Source organism: Macrobrachium nipponense, chromosome 32, assembly GCF_015104395.2.
Source record: "Macrobrachium nipponense isolate FS-2020 chromosome 32, ASM1510439v2, whole genome shotgun sequence".
In the NCBI taxonomy this organism is placed as follows: domain Eukaryota; kingdom Metazoa; phylum Arthropoda; class Malacostraca; order Decapoda; family Palaemonidae; genus Macrobrachium; species Macrobrachium nipponense.
In genome coordinates, this window is record NC_061094.1 from 35,011,117 (window position 1) to 35,024,778 (window position 13,662).

General features: G+C 38.7%; 1 protein-coding gene across 2 annotated transcripts in view; it reads right to left on the reverse strand.

Annotated features, from left to right (window-relative positions):
• The window catches only part of LOC135207341 (ufm1-specific protease 1-like), a 118,687-nt gene that overhangs the window by 64,911 nt on the left and 40,114 nt on the right, over positions 1 to 13,662 (reverse strand). Inside the window, exon 1 of one of the 2 annotated variants that reach the window (XM_064239059.1) lies at positions 4,973 to 5,085. The exons of the other annotated variant lie outside the window; for it this stretch is intronic. The gene's annotated coding sequence lies outside the window, so the exon portion shown is untranslated. Of the gene's footprint in view, positions 1 to 4,972; positions 5,086 to 13,662 lie in introns of those variants that run through there. 2 annotated transcript variants of the gene reach the window in all.

Below are 13,662 nucleotides of genomic sequence, written 5' to 3' on the forward strand. Positions count from 1 at the left end.
CAGGCTGCTATGTATGGACTTGAAGTTGAAAAGGGAAAGAAAAACCAAAGCTAAAGGGATAAGGAAAATTAAATGGTACGAATTACAGAAGGAAGGGGATAAGAAGAGAGAGTTTAAGAGGAGGGTTTTGGAGGATATTGATATAGGGATTGAAGATGTTCAAGAATGGTGGGCACGAAATGCAGCAGTAATAAGAAGGCATGGAAAGGAGCTGCTAGGAGAGACATCTGGTATCATATGGGAAGAAAAGGATAGTTGTGGTGGGATGAAGACATTGAGAAAGTAGTAAAAGATAAGAAGGAGGCAAAGAAAAGATGGGAAGAGTCACAGTCAGTGGAAGACAGAAATAGGTACAGAGAGAAAAACAAGGTGGTGAAAAAGGTGGTAGCCCAAGCTAAAGCAAAGTCGTATGATGATGTGTATAATGAGCTGGGGACAAAGGAAGGATTAAAGAAGATGATGAAGCTATCAAAGGCTAGAAATAAGAGCACCAAAGATATAACACACATCAAACAAATAAAGCATCAAGAGGGTGTAGTGCTTAGAAAGGAGGAAGACATTGTGAAGAGATGGAAAGAATATTTCGAACAGTTGTTAAATGAAGAAAATAATAGACTAATAAGAGAGGATGGGCAAGTGAAACATTGGCATGGTAATGAGTTTTCTCAGGCAAGAGGTACTAAATGCACTGAAGAAGATGAAGAATGGGGAAGGCAAGGCACCGGACCAGACATGATCCCGGTGGAGGCATGGAAAGCATTAGGAGATGAAGGAGGGGATATACTGTACGATCTTATGATAAAGATCCTTGAACAGGAAAAGATACCAAATGAGTGGCGTGGGAGTATATTGATCCCAATTTTTAAAGGGAAAGGCGATGTCCAAGAGTGTGGTAATTATAGGGGCATTAAATTGATGTCCCACACTTTGAAGATACTGGAAAGGATGATAGATGCTAGACTGAGAGAAGAAGTACAAATAGGTAAAGAGCAGATGGGATTTATGAAGGGAAGGGGAACAACAGATGGTATATTTTGTCTGAGGCAAATAATGGAGTAAATTCGGGAAAGACAAAGGGACCTACATATGGTAATTCATTGACCTTGAAAAGGCTTATGACAGAGTCCCGAGACAAGAGGTATGGAGGAGCCTGAGGGAGAAGATGGTGCCAGAGAAGTATGTGCGATTGATACAAGAGATGTACCGGAATGTATTTACCAGAGTGAGGAGCAGTGTTGGGGAGACAGAAGGTTTTGAGGTGAGAGTAGGATTACACCAGGGGTCGGCTCTGAGCCCATTTATCTTTAACATAGTGATGGATGTTATAATAGAGGAAGTAAGGGAGACAGTACCATGGAACATATTGTATGCGGATGATATTGTTCTGTGTGCAGAGAGCAGGGAAGATCTGGAAGTGAAATTGGAAAGATGGAGACAAGTACTGGAGGACAGAGGAATGAGAATAAGTAGATCCAAGACAGAATATATGTGTACCACCACTGAGGGGGATGATAGAGAAAGTATTCAGCTTGGTGGAGAGCAAATAAGGAGAGTTGATAAGTTTAAGTATTTGGGATCTTTTGTTAACGCTGGAGGAAGTATGGAAGAAGAAGTAAAACATCGGGTACAGGCAGGCTGGAACAACTGGAGAGCGGCCTCGGGAGTTCTTTGTGACAAAAGAGTGCCGCTTAGGTTAAAAGGAAAATTTCACAAGACGGTGGTAAGAACAGCAATGCTGTATGGTACGGAAACAGCAAGCATGAGAAAAGCAGAGCAGAAGAGATGGATGTGGCAGAAAATGAGAAATGCTTAGGTGGATGTCTGGGGTAACAAGAGTGGATAGGATCAGAAATGACTACATAAGGGGGTCAACTAAGGTGGTGGAAGTATCAAAGAAAGTGCAGGAGGGGAGGCTGAGATGGTATGGACACCTGTTGAAGGAGAGATGAGGGACCACGCTGGGAGACATACTATGGGAGTGGAGGTGCAAGGAAGAAGAAAGAGAGGGTGGGAGCACCAAGAAAGAGATGGAAGGACTGTGTGAGAGGAGATTTACATGAGAAGGGAATTGATGAGGCAGAAGCGCAAGATAGAAATAGATGGAAACGGCTCATCCGAAACGGCGACCCCATATAAAAATGGAAAAAGCTGGGAAGAAGAAGAAGAAGGGGGGGGACACTTTCTACACAGACAATATAATAGGGTGACCAGACGTCCACGGAAACCCGTTTTCCGTGACCTTTCCCCGGCTACTGCTGTTCCCGGTTTTCACTCACTGTGACTGAAAGATCCGAAATATGAATACAGAAAAAAAAAAAAAAATTTACCAAACCATACATAGTTGCCCACCGTACGACTCGCTCTTTACATTGTATATAACTGAGTAAATGATTAACAGCTTTGCACGGCAATATTTGCGAATTACATTCCAGGAACATAAAACCAAATTTCCCACAAAACCGTCAGTATCGCCTTGTACGCCCCCGATTCCCTCTTGCCTTCCCGCCAGCAACCAAACAGCACCACTCTCTGCCATCCTCCGGTGTTTCGCCAAGATTTGGTTTCGCCCGTAGATGATTTTAATACTGTTCAATCATTGGTAAATAGTCATCAAATTATAGCCTACCTTGATTTAATTGATTTTTTATTCAATTCATTTGCATTTTAGGATAAATATGGTGAGAGAAACTTTTGAATGCTGCTGTATGATTGGTGAGGGCAGTGTCCCCGTTTTAATTTTTCAATGAAAGAAACGCGTCATGTTTTTGGAGGTTTTTACGCTTCTGAATCGAAAATGTCCCCGGATTTTGTCTCAGAAATTTGGTCACCTTGCAATATAATCGGTTTACATTTCTCTCCAATCTCAGTGCCTGGCTCAATATGCTACATCTTTTTTGTTGGGTTTTCCCGTAGCCCCAGAAGTATGCTACGACGACTCCGATATTTCGAATATCTACAGTCAGATATTTAAATCATTGGTTCAATGGTTAGTCGTTGCCTTCGGGAACGGTGGTGGTTAGGGTTATATATATCTATACATATATATATATATATATATATATATATATATATATATATATATATATATATACAAACACACACACAGATATATATATATAATATATATATATTATATATATTAATATATATATATATTAAATAATTTTTTTTTTTACATTATGCCAAGTACTGGGGCAACTAAGGCCATTCAGAGCTGAAACGGAGATTGACAGTAATATGGTTGAAAGGTGTTACAGGAGGAAAACTTCGCAGTTGCACTGTGAAAAAACTGTTAGAAGAGGGTGGACAGTAAGATGGTGGCAGAAAGTGAATGTGAACGGAGGTACAGTAAAAGGAATGAAAGTAGTTGCAGCTATAGGGGCCGAAGGGACGCTGTAAAGAACTTTAAGTAACGCCTACATTGCACCGAACGAGGTGCACTGACGGCACTACTCACCTCCGGGGTGGTGGCTATAGGGTGGGAGAGTTATTACAGTGCCGTTGTCGTTACTCGAAGGGTTGTGTTTTGGGTGGCTGTAGTAGTGAGAACTCGATGATAATGACATGGATGAAGTATGTTATACTCCACAGCCCTTCTATTGTAAGAACTGGCATGTGTTAGTGTCGAATTGCTTTATTGTTTGTATGGTGTTTTTATGTTGGAAGAGTTGCTTTAGATCTGCTCAGCGATGGGTTGTAGGTCCGACTATTATTTTAAAAAATATTCCAGCTAAGAATTGTCAGTCTCTCAAGGGCAGGGCCGAAGAGGACACTAGTAGTTGCCTAAAGTACAGAATTTCTGGATAGGTCTCGAGCAGATTATCATCCACATACTCCCTGTCAAGAAACCCACAGCGACTTCAATATTGGCAAGGTCTATTACTAAATTACTTATTTCGCTTCGTAGATAGCCGGATGCAGTAAATGGTTTGTTTGTATGGTGTTTTTACGTTGCATGGAACCAGTGGTTATTCAGCAACGAGACCAACGGCTTTACGCGACTTCCGAACCACGGCGAGAGTGAACTTCTATCACCAGAAATACACATCTCTAACCCCTCAGTGGAATGTCTGAGACTCGAACCCGCGGCCACCGAGGTGGCAGGCCAAGATAATACCGATCACCCCATTGAGGCACTGACCCAGTAAATGGGCGAATGTCATTAAAGGTTCGTCCTTTCGGTCAAGCACTATGGTCTTGTACATTGATCAGTACGAGGTCAGTCTACTTTGCCCAATTCACGGAATCTCGTCCGCGGCATCAGGGCGTCCTCTTCCAGGCTATCCTGGTAAACGTCGGGTCAGTCCTTCAGTGACAACGTGGCACTCTCTAACCGTTTAATATTGCATTCTCTCAACAGATCTTTTTCTTCACTTGCAGGGTGGCGTTCGTAAATAAGCAATAGGTGGTAAGGTGCTGGAGTAACTTTCGTTCAAACTTCCTTACTGAATGAATGATCATTCATTTGCTTGTTTGTATGTACAGCCCTCCACAGGGAATATGCAATCCAAACTATGACGGTAAAAAAACCGAAATATTGATTAATGAGCGGTTAGCATTGACGGCATTGCAGAGAGAGAGAGAGAGAGAGAGAGAGAGAGAGAGAGAGAGAGAGAGAGAGAGAGAGAGAGAGAGAGAGAGAGAATCATCCTTTATGGAATATGAAACAAATTACGAATCGCCGAGTGTTATATTTTTAGTTTTGATTTGAATGATGGTATGATTAGATAGTGAAAAAGCCTCGGTACGTCATTTTCTTCGATCCACTGCAAGAGCTCGAATAGCTTTAAGTAATAGTTGGGGAAGGGTACAGGAAGGTTTGGGTGGAGGGAGGGAAGGGAAGGGAAGAGTTATGGGATGGTGTGTAGTTTTATGTGCCAAACATTCTAATATAATAATAATAATAATAATAATAATAATAATAATAATAATAATAATAATAATAATAATAATAATAATAATAAAACTTTACCTCGTTTCCGATTGCCAAGTATTGCTTATGGAAAATGCGTCATGAAGCAGGTACTCAGAATTCCGTTTTGTGACGAGAATTTTAGGGGTTGCAATATTTCACCGTATTTAAGAGGCAGCAACTGTTCACACCAAACACTACGGATTCCAAGAGAGAACTGAAAATAACGGTGCGTAAATGGCTTGAGCTGTTGGATAGTCGTTCAAACGGCAAGTGGCAATTAACACATCTCAGTTACTCGCTTTTCCCTTTTATCCACAAACTTATTTACAGCAATAATGCAAACCCATTCTGACGCTTATATATCCTATTAATATTAATTTGGCAAATCCAGTGCCGTAACACTCAGAGAATATTAGTCTTTAAGTTTTACTTGAGAGATTTAATATTTTCCGTTTAGATATCGAGTGGGAGCTTATTATAGTCTGGGAGTGGCAAATTTAAAGGTTCTAAAAGTAACATTTGAATCGACCTTATGACTTTTCATAATTGATTCCTTCAAACGTGGCGATGGTCAGTGGTAGCTGAGGATTATTACCCATTGTAATTTCTCCGTTCCTACTAAATAAACGGATTTTCTTTCTTTTTTTTTTCTTTAAGCATACTCGTTTATAAAGTAGCTGAAGTGCTTGTGACTGAAGGCTTCTGGTCAGTTATCTCGCAAAACTGCAAATTGTAAATACATAATCAGACACAGATGCCAGAGTTCCATTGCTGTTATTATTTTCTTTCGCCTTTTCTTTTAGATAAATAGTGAGTAATGTGTGCACACCTTTTAGGTAAAGACTGAGCAATGTGTGAATACTTCACGATATATTTAAGGTAGTTAGGTACTAATGAATTTAACAGGGCAATCTTCACCTATACTGGATCATCCACATTCTGGATGATAGACCCCAAAGTTACGGGAACAATAATCTATACTCAACCAATTATTCCTTTTCTTATATCTTTATGCAGAGTATGATTTTGTTTTATTGGATTTATGAGAAACATTACAATGATAATACCGCTGGGACCAACCCTACCATTCTCGTCCACGCCATGGAATTTGCAGAGAGAGAGAGAGAGAGAGAGAGAGAGAGAGAGAGAGAGAGAGAGAGAGAGAGAGAGAGAGAGAGAGAGATGCAATTACAATCTTCTTGTTTGCTCTTGGTTTTGGTTTCTACCCAGTTTTATCATTAACCATTCATGAAATATTAAGATTAAACAGGACATTATCATTCAAGAAATGGAGCGTCATAAAGAAATAATTAAAAATGAATAGGTTTTACACAATCATGTAATCAAGTGATTCGAATACTGTTAGTGTCTCTACGCTAGTATTCCAAATATATTTACCGACGATGTTGCAGAGTTTAACTAGCAAGGAGCCCTAATTTTTCACAAATACTTAAGAGGATTCGGCCACATGGTCCTTACTGGGCTTCACCTGCTACCTATTAATGTAAGAACAGGATATGAAGCGCTTTTTGACGTACTACATTATGTGTTTACTACTTTTGCACGAAAGTGAAAATATGAATGTATGCTTGTAACACCAATATGATTTTAGTCCTAACTGAACGACTATACTTTTTTTTTTCCATCTGTCCATCCGCCTGTGGCGTTTTCGCATGGTAATACTGCGTCCCGGGCTTTAAATAGGAACGCTATGTGTAAGTTTTAGGTAAATAAAAGAATATCTGGGTGTACTTTTGTAACTGAAAAGTTTTTAAATAAATTACTGTATGCGAATTACACCGTTAATATTCGAAATAGGATATTGTTATTATTGTTGAATGTAAGCTGAATGTAACCATCTAAAGCCCGGGACGCAGTGTTACCATACGCAAACACCACAAGCTGGAGGACAGATGGAAAAAACCGAGTATAGTTACCCTCCTGTTGAAAGTCTCATAATAAATGTATTTTCACACATGCGACGTAGGCAACGGCAATGTAAATTTGTCCTCATCTCGAAAGAAAGCTACTTTTTTCAAAGAACAGTTAATCCTATTAAGTCAGGACTCACTAAGGGTGCGTTCACACCAAATGCGTCGCGTCGAGTCGAGTCACATCAATTCATTTGATGTAAATTATTTTGACTAAACCTTGTTGACACCAAATGCGTCAACTTAGCACTCATTTGCATCTTATTTCCACGACAGTGGAATGGTAGCTTTTTATGAGAATGGTTGCATATTCTCTTAGTGAAATTAAATGCTTTGGTGTGGCTTTGGCGTCGCAAACACAAAAAAAAGTAAACCTCGAATCTGGATGCATCATTTGAACACCAAGAGGCCACAATTTGACATCGCGTATTCAAGAACCTGGCCTTTTTCCTCCTTAAAAGAAATAGTGATGGCCACAGCTAAGAGTGAAAATAGATCAGCGTGAAATGACTGGTAACGGTGTGTATTTTATAATTACGAGTATCTGTTTATGTATTTATTTTTCTTGTCCATTTATTTTTTTCTTTTCCAATAACTGATCTTTTCTGTCTGTTTATCTGTTACCTCCTGTTACTTCTTTTGTAATGAACACCATAATATTTTTGGAAGCTCGAATTTCAAGTCACTGGACCCTGTGGTGGGCTTGTTCCATATGAATACTGCTCATCTTATCAATACAACAACAACAACAACAACAACAATAATAATAGACATACATAAAAAAGTTAATTTATAAACCCCCATTCCTTTCTACCTTTTTTTCTTATTTTTTTCAGGCCTGGTCAAGAACAGGACCTCTGGTTGCCCGACCCAACTGCCCCTAAGAATTCGCAAGCCCGTCAACAATCATTATGCCATCGAGTAACGAGAACTATTGGGTAATAATAATTCACACACACAAAACTCGTGCGTAACGTTGGCCACTTGTTTCTTCAGGATGCGTAGACACCGGATGTCTTAAACATAGACACCGGATGTCTTAAACAATTAGGAAGTTTTCTGTCTTATGATTTCGTGAACTTGTTTATCGTCTTTCTGATTTACCCTTTACCCTCATTAGCATTTCTATGGGGCCGTTGTAGTCTCAAAGTTGTTATTATTATTATTCAGAAGATGACCCTATCCATATGGAACAAGCCAACCACAGGGGAAATTGACTGGATATTCAAGCTTCCAAAGAATATTCTGCCATTCATTGGAAAAAAGTAATAACAGAAGGTAATGGGAAATACAGAATGAAAAGATCGCTGATGAGAGAGAGAGAGAGAGAGAGAGAGAGAGAGAGAGAGAGTGAGAGTGTGTGTGTGTTTCATTAGCGACTTGTGTTTGTGAGGGTTAAGTTTTTCAAAATCATTTTTACAAACAATTTACAACTGTTAACAAATGTCCCTCTACTCAAATCATTCTTCAATTGAATGCCAGCAGACGGGTTCGTTTGATACAAGTATGCACTCATAAATACAAACACACACGCACGCATACACAAACAAGCGATTCATTATACCATTCTACAATCTTTCTTCGTAACTACAGTGAATGCCACTTTCAAATTATCACAAGAAATAGCAACGCTGTCAGATCATACCGAAACAACGAAGTCAAGTTGAAAGCCAAGTGTTTATTAGGCAGAAATCTTACGTTGACTTACAGATTTCTGTTAAAGGTAGATACGATGGTGAAACGACTGCTTGGAGGAAAACTAGATGATTAAGCGTACGATTATGCTGACCCGGACTATTACCCTACAAGGCTGAAACATGAAAAGGGGTACAGACGTGGACTGTTCTCCCTTAATAGGAAATTATTGTCGGTAGTTTTTAAAGGACGGCGGGTAGGCTCACCCCGCCGTCCCGGGAGCATAATTTTGTGATCTGTGTTAAGACTCGGCTTATGGGAGAAATTAGGACCAATCAGCGTTCAGAATTCGCTTGAGGCAATGACGTCATTATCCTAGCATTCATTCTTACTGTGTACGATAATTATCCGTTAGTCACGTATATTTACTCTATTGATAATTATAATTTAATATGTATATTATCCGTTTTTCGTTCGGGTTATTTATGAATTACCTTTATCGTCTCAATAGCTCTTAATTTCTAACAAAATTCAAGTTAATGATGAAAACCGAGGAAGTAGAACACTTTTATATGTTCATATGATTCATTAAACTGCCCTTCTAGAACATGATTCTCAGTTGTAAATAAACAATTCATTTATACGGTCTAGAGCTGCTTATTTAAGAATAGTCTATCATTCCTCTCTTAGCAATGGATGGCAAGGAAAAGCCATTAAACTTAGAGAAATTCAAGAATATAGACATTCAAACCAGTGACAGTAGCGACATAATTGAATTAATGATATATATAGCAACAAAAGGACAGGTCAAGAAATGGCTGGAAGAGTGCTCGAAGAGTATGTAAATTTCGTTTAATGCAAATTTTCCCCTTATCCTTATCAAGTTACAAGATGGGTCTCCCCATAGATATAGAGAAGAGAGATTCTACAGATAAGTCCAATTGTTATGCAATGATTCTGAGAAATAGCAGCGGCCTCGACTATAGAGACCAGCGGCAACAAAGCCACTTCTGGCGCCCAGTGCTGGGGCAACAACTGTATTCCATTCAGAAACAGGATCACATGAGAATAGGGTATCATATTTCATAAGATAGTGACATTTTTCATTCATGAAATCTTTATAACTGTAGAAACAACCTGAAGTAAACGTGTTAGATATTAGTCAACTTGCAGTCAACTACACACCTTCTTTTCGAGCTAATAAAATAAAATAATGAATGTTGTAATAAGCTCTTTATTAAAGCCTATTTAACATAATTTCATGTAGCTTAATAGAATAGCATGTAGGGTTACTTTCATCATATAAAAAACGGTTAAGAGTGACAATTTTCCCTATACTACTAGTACTACAATATATGTTACAGTTGCCTTAAAGTATTCCTTTACCCCGTTCCCTTATGTTTCATGAAAATTGTCTGGTAACGCTGCAATGAAGCCTGTTTGTCTTATAACGACAGGCGTGAATGGTCGCGCTATTGATACCGGTGTTCATTCTTTCTAATGACTACTGTAGACATTATGTTAATGATATACGAATAAAAGTTCACATTACCAGTGAGATGAGTTGTTAAATAAATAGAAAAATAGTATAGTAACAGAGTAATAAAGATAGCAATGGTAAAAAAAATCATATTCATTCCTGATTAATCATAATCGTCAACCTTCGTTCCATTCAGGTGTGGCTGCTGCAGGTGTTTGCTGGAATCCTACTTTTGTTCATGGTGGATCATTATTAGGTGTCAATTTCAGAGCATAATTAATTGAATGGAAATACGCTTTGGATTTACACAATCCATCATCTCTCCAGTAAGTAGTTATCCATATTCCTGGAGACTTCAATACTACCCTCCAGTAAGTAGTTATCCATATTCCTGGAGACTTCAATGATACTCTCCAGTAAGTAGTTATCCATATTCCTGGAGACTTCAATGATACTATCCAGTAAGTAGTTATCCATATTCCTGGAAACTTCAATACTAATCTCCAGTAAGTAGTTATCCATATTCCTGGAGACTTCAATGATACTATCCAGTAAGTAGTTATCCATATTCCTGGAGACTTCAATGATACTCTCCAGTAAGTAGTTGTCCATATTCCTGGAGACTTCAATACTACTCTCCAGTAAGTAGTTATTCATATTCCTGGAGACTTCAATACTACTCTCTAGTAAGTAGTTATCCATATTCCTGGAGACTCCAATGCTACTCTCCAGTAAGTAGTTATTCATATTCCTGGAGACTTCAATACTACTCTCTAGTAAGTAGTTATCCATATTCCTGGAGACTTCAATGCTACTCTCCAGTAAGTAGTTATTCATATTCCTGGAGACTTCAATGCTACTCTCCAGTAAGTAGTTATCCATTTCCTGGAGACTTCAGCGCAGCTCTCTAGTAAGTAATTATCCATATTCCTGGAGGCTTCAATGCTGCTCTCCAGTAAGTAGTTATCCATATTCCTGGAGACTTCAATGCTGCTCTCTAGTAAGTAGTTATCCATATTTCTGGAGACTTCAATGCAGCTCTCTAGTAAGTAGTTATCCATATTTCTGGAGACTTAAATGCAGCTCTCTAGTAAGTAGTTATCCATATTTCTGGAGACTTCAATGCTGCTCTCTAGTAAGTAGTTATCCATATTTCTGGAGACTTCAATGCAGCTCTCTAGTAAGTAGTTATCCATATTTCTGGAGACTTCAATGCTGCTCTCCAGTAAGTAGTTATCCATATTCCTGGAGACTTCAATGCTACTCTCCAATGAGTAGTTATTAATATTCCTGGAGACTTCAATGCTACTCTCCAGTAAGTAGTCATCCATATTCCTGGAAACTTCAATGCTACTCTCCAGTAAATAGTAATCTATATTCCTGGAGACTTCAATGCTACTCTCCGGTAAATAGTTATCCCTATTCCGGGAGACTTTAATGCTGCTCTCCAGTAACAGTAAGTAGTAAGGCTATGGTAGGCTACCCTTTGTTATTTGATGATCAACCCTGGTAGTGGCTAGGTGGATATGTTTATTTGTAGGTTAGCTAGTCAGTAAAGTTTACTTTCAAAGCTATAATGTAGTATAACTTTGAAGAATTCGGTAAAAAGATAACGGTAAAATTGAAGAATAGCCTACTACCTTCAAGTTTTATGGCAGATCAAATTCAGCACAGTCCTCTGCATACAAGGAGGTTTGAGAACTTACTGATGACATTGTAAATGATATTATAATACTTCATTAACATGTGTAATTGCAGCAGGCCCAGGGCTCGGCCTCATGATACTATGTACATTGTAGTACTACTAGTAGTAGGGAAAATTGTCACTCTTAACCGTGGTTAAATGCACTGAAAATATCCCTACATGCTATTTTATTAGGCTACATGAATTTAATGTCAAATAGGATTCAATAAAGAGCTTATTACAACATTATTTTATTTTATTAGCTCGAAAAGCAGGTGTGTTGTTGACTGCAAGTTGACTAATATCTAACACACGTTTACTTGAGGTTGTTTCGACAGTTATAAAGATTTGATGAATGAAAAATGTTACTATCTTATGAAATCTGATCCCCTATTCTCGTGTGATCCTGTTTCTGAATGGAAAACAGTTGTTGCCCCAGCACTGGGCGCCAGAAGTGGCTTTGTTGCCGCTGGTCTCTGCAGTCAAGGCTGCTGCTATTTCTCAGAACCATCGCATAACAATTGGAGTTGTCTGAAGAATCTCTCTTCTCTATATCTATGGGGAGACCCATCTTGTAACTTGATAAGGATAAAGGGAAAAGGCATTAAACGGAATTTGGATACTCTTCGAGCACTCTTCCAGCCATTCCTTGACCTTTTCTTTTGTTGGTAGGCAGTCACTCGTACTTTTCAGAAAGACCCAGATTCAGATGGAAAAAACCCAGATTGCTAAACAAAAAGCCCAACGGTACATACATACATACATACATACATACATACATACATACATACATACATACATACATACATACATACATACATATATATATATGAGTCATACCACATTACCGTGATTCATATACTACATACATCGAGCTACAAATGTCCTTTAATATCTAATTCGTTTTACCTCGGAATTAATATATTTTCATATATGTTTAACCAAAGGGGAATTTTTAAGTCGATAAGAGATGTCGGCTCATGGGTGCTAACCCTCGAAACCAACAAATCCAAGACGCACAGTGAAGCTTAGACCACACTGGACACTGTGTTGGTGTAAATGGTCTTAATACCTGTCTGAGACATTTATTAAACAGAGACGAACCAATGAACCACTCTGGTAAACACCAAATATAACTTCTCTGGAAGTTGCAACGTCTTGGTTGATATTATGTACTTAAGGACCATAGATACATATTTACAAAAATATCTTACTTGCAACAGCAGATTTCCGAGTAAAAAACCCAGAAACCCAGATGAGAGACAAAAAACTCAGGTGTGGCAGCCCTCAGCCTTGTTACATTTGTCCTTAATTCAATTATGTCGCTACTGTCACTGGTTTGCAAATCTATATTCGTGATTTTCTCGAAATTTGATGGTTTTTCCTTGCCATCTATTGCTAAGAGAGGAATGATAGGAGTGCTCTTAAATAAGCTCTGGATCGTATGAATGAATTGTTTATTTACAAATGATTGACAATCAGGTTCAAGAAGGGCAGTTTAATGAATCATATGACTATATAATGTTCTACCTCTTCGGTTTTCATCATTAATACAACTTGAATTTTGTTAGAAATTAAGAGCTATTTAGACGATAAAAGTAATTAATGAATAACCCGAACGAAAAAACGGATAGTATACATATTAGATTATAATTATGAATAGAGAAAATATACGTGGCTAGCGGATAATATCGTACACACAGTAAGAATGAATGCCAGGATAATGACGTCATTGCCTCAAGCGAATTCTGAACGCTGATTGGTCCTAATTTCTCCCATAAGCCGAGTCTTAACACAGATCACAAATATGCGTCCCGTGAACCGTGGTAGGCCTGCCCCGCCGTTCCGGAACCCGGACTATTAACCTCTCTCTCTCTCTCTCTCTCTCTCTCTCTCTCTCTCTCTCTCTCTCTCTCTCCTGTCCCTCCGTCTCAGCTCTCTCTCTCGTCTCTCTCTCTCTCCTCTCTCTCTCCTGTACGGGATCTTTCTAGCTCTCAAGTTTGTAAGAACATTACGG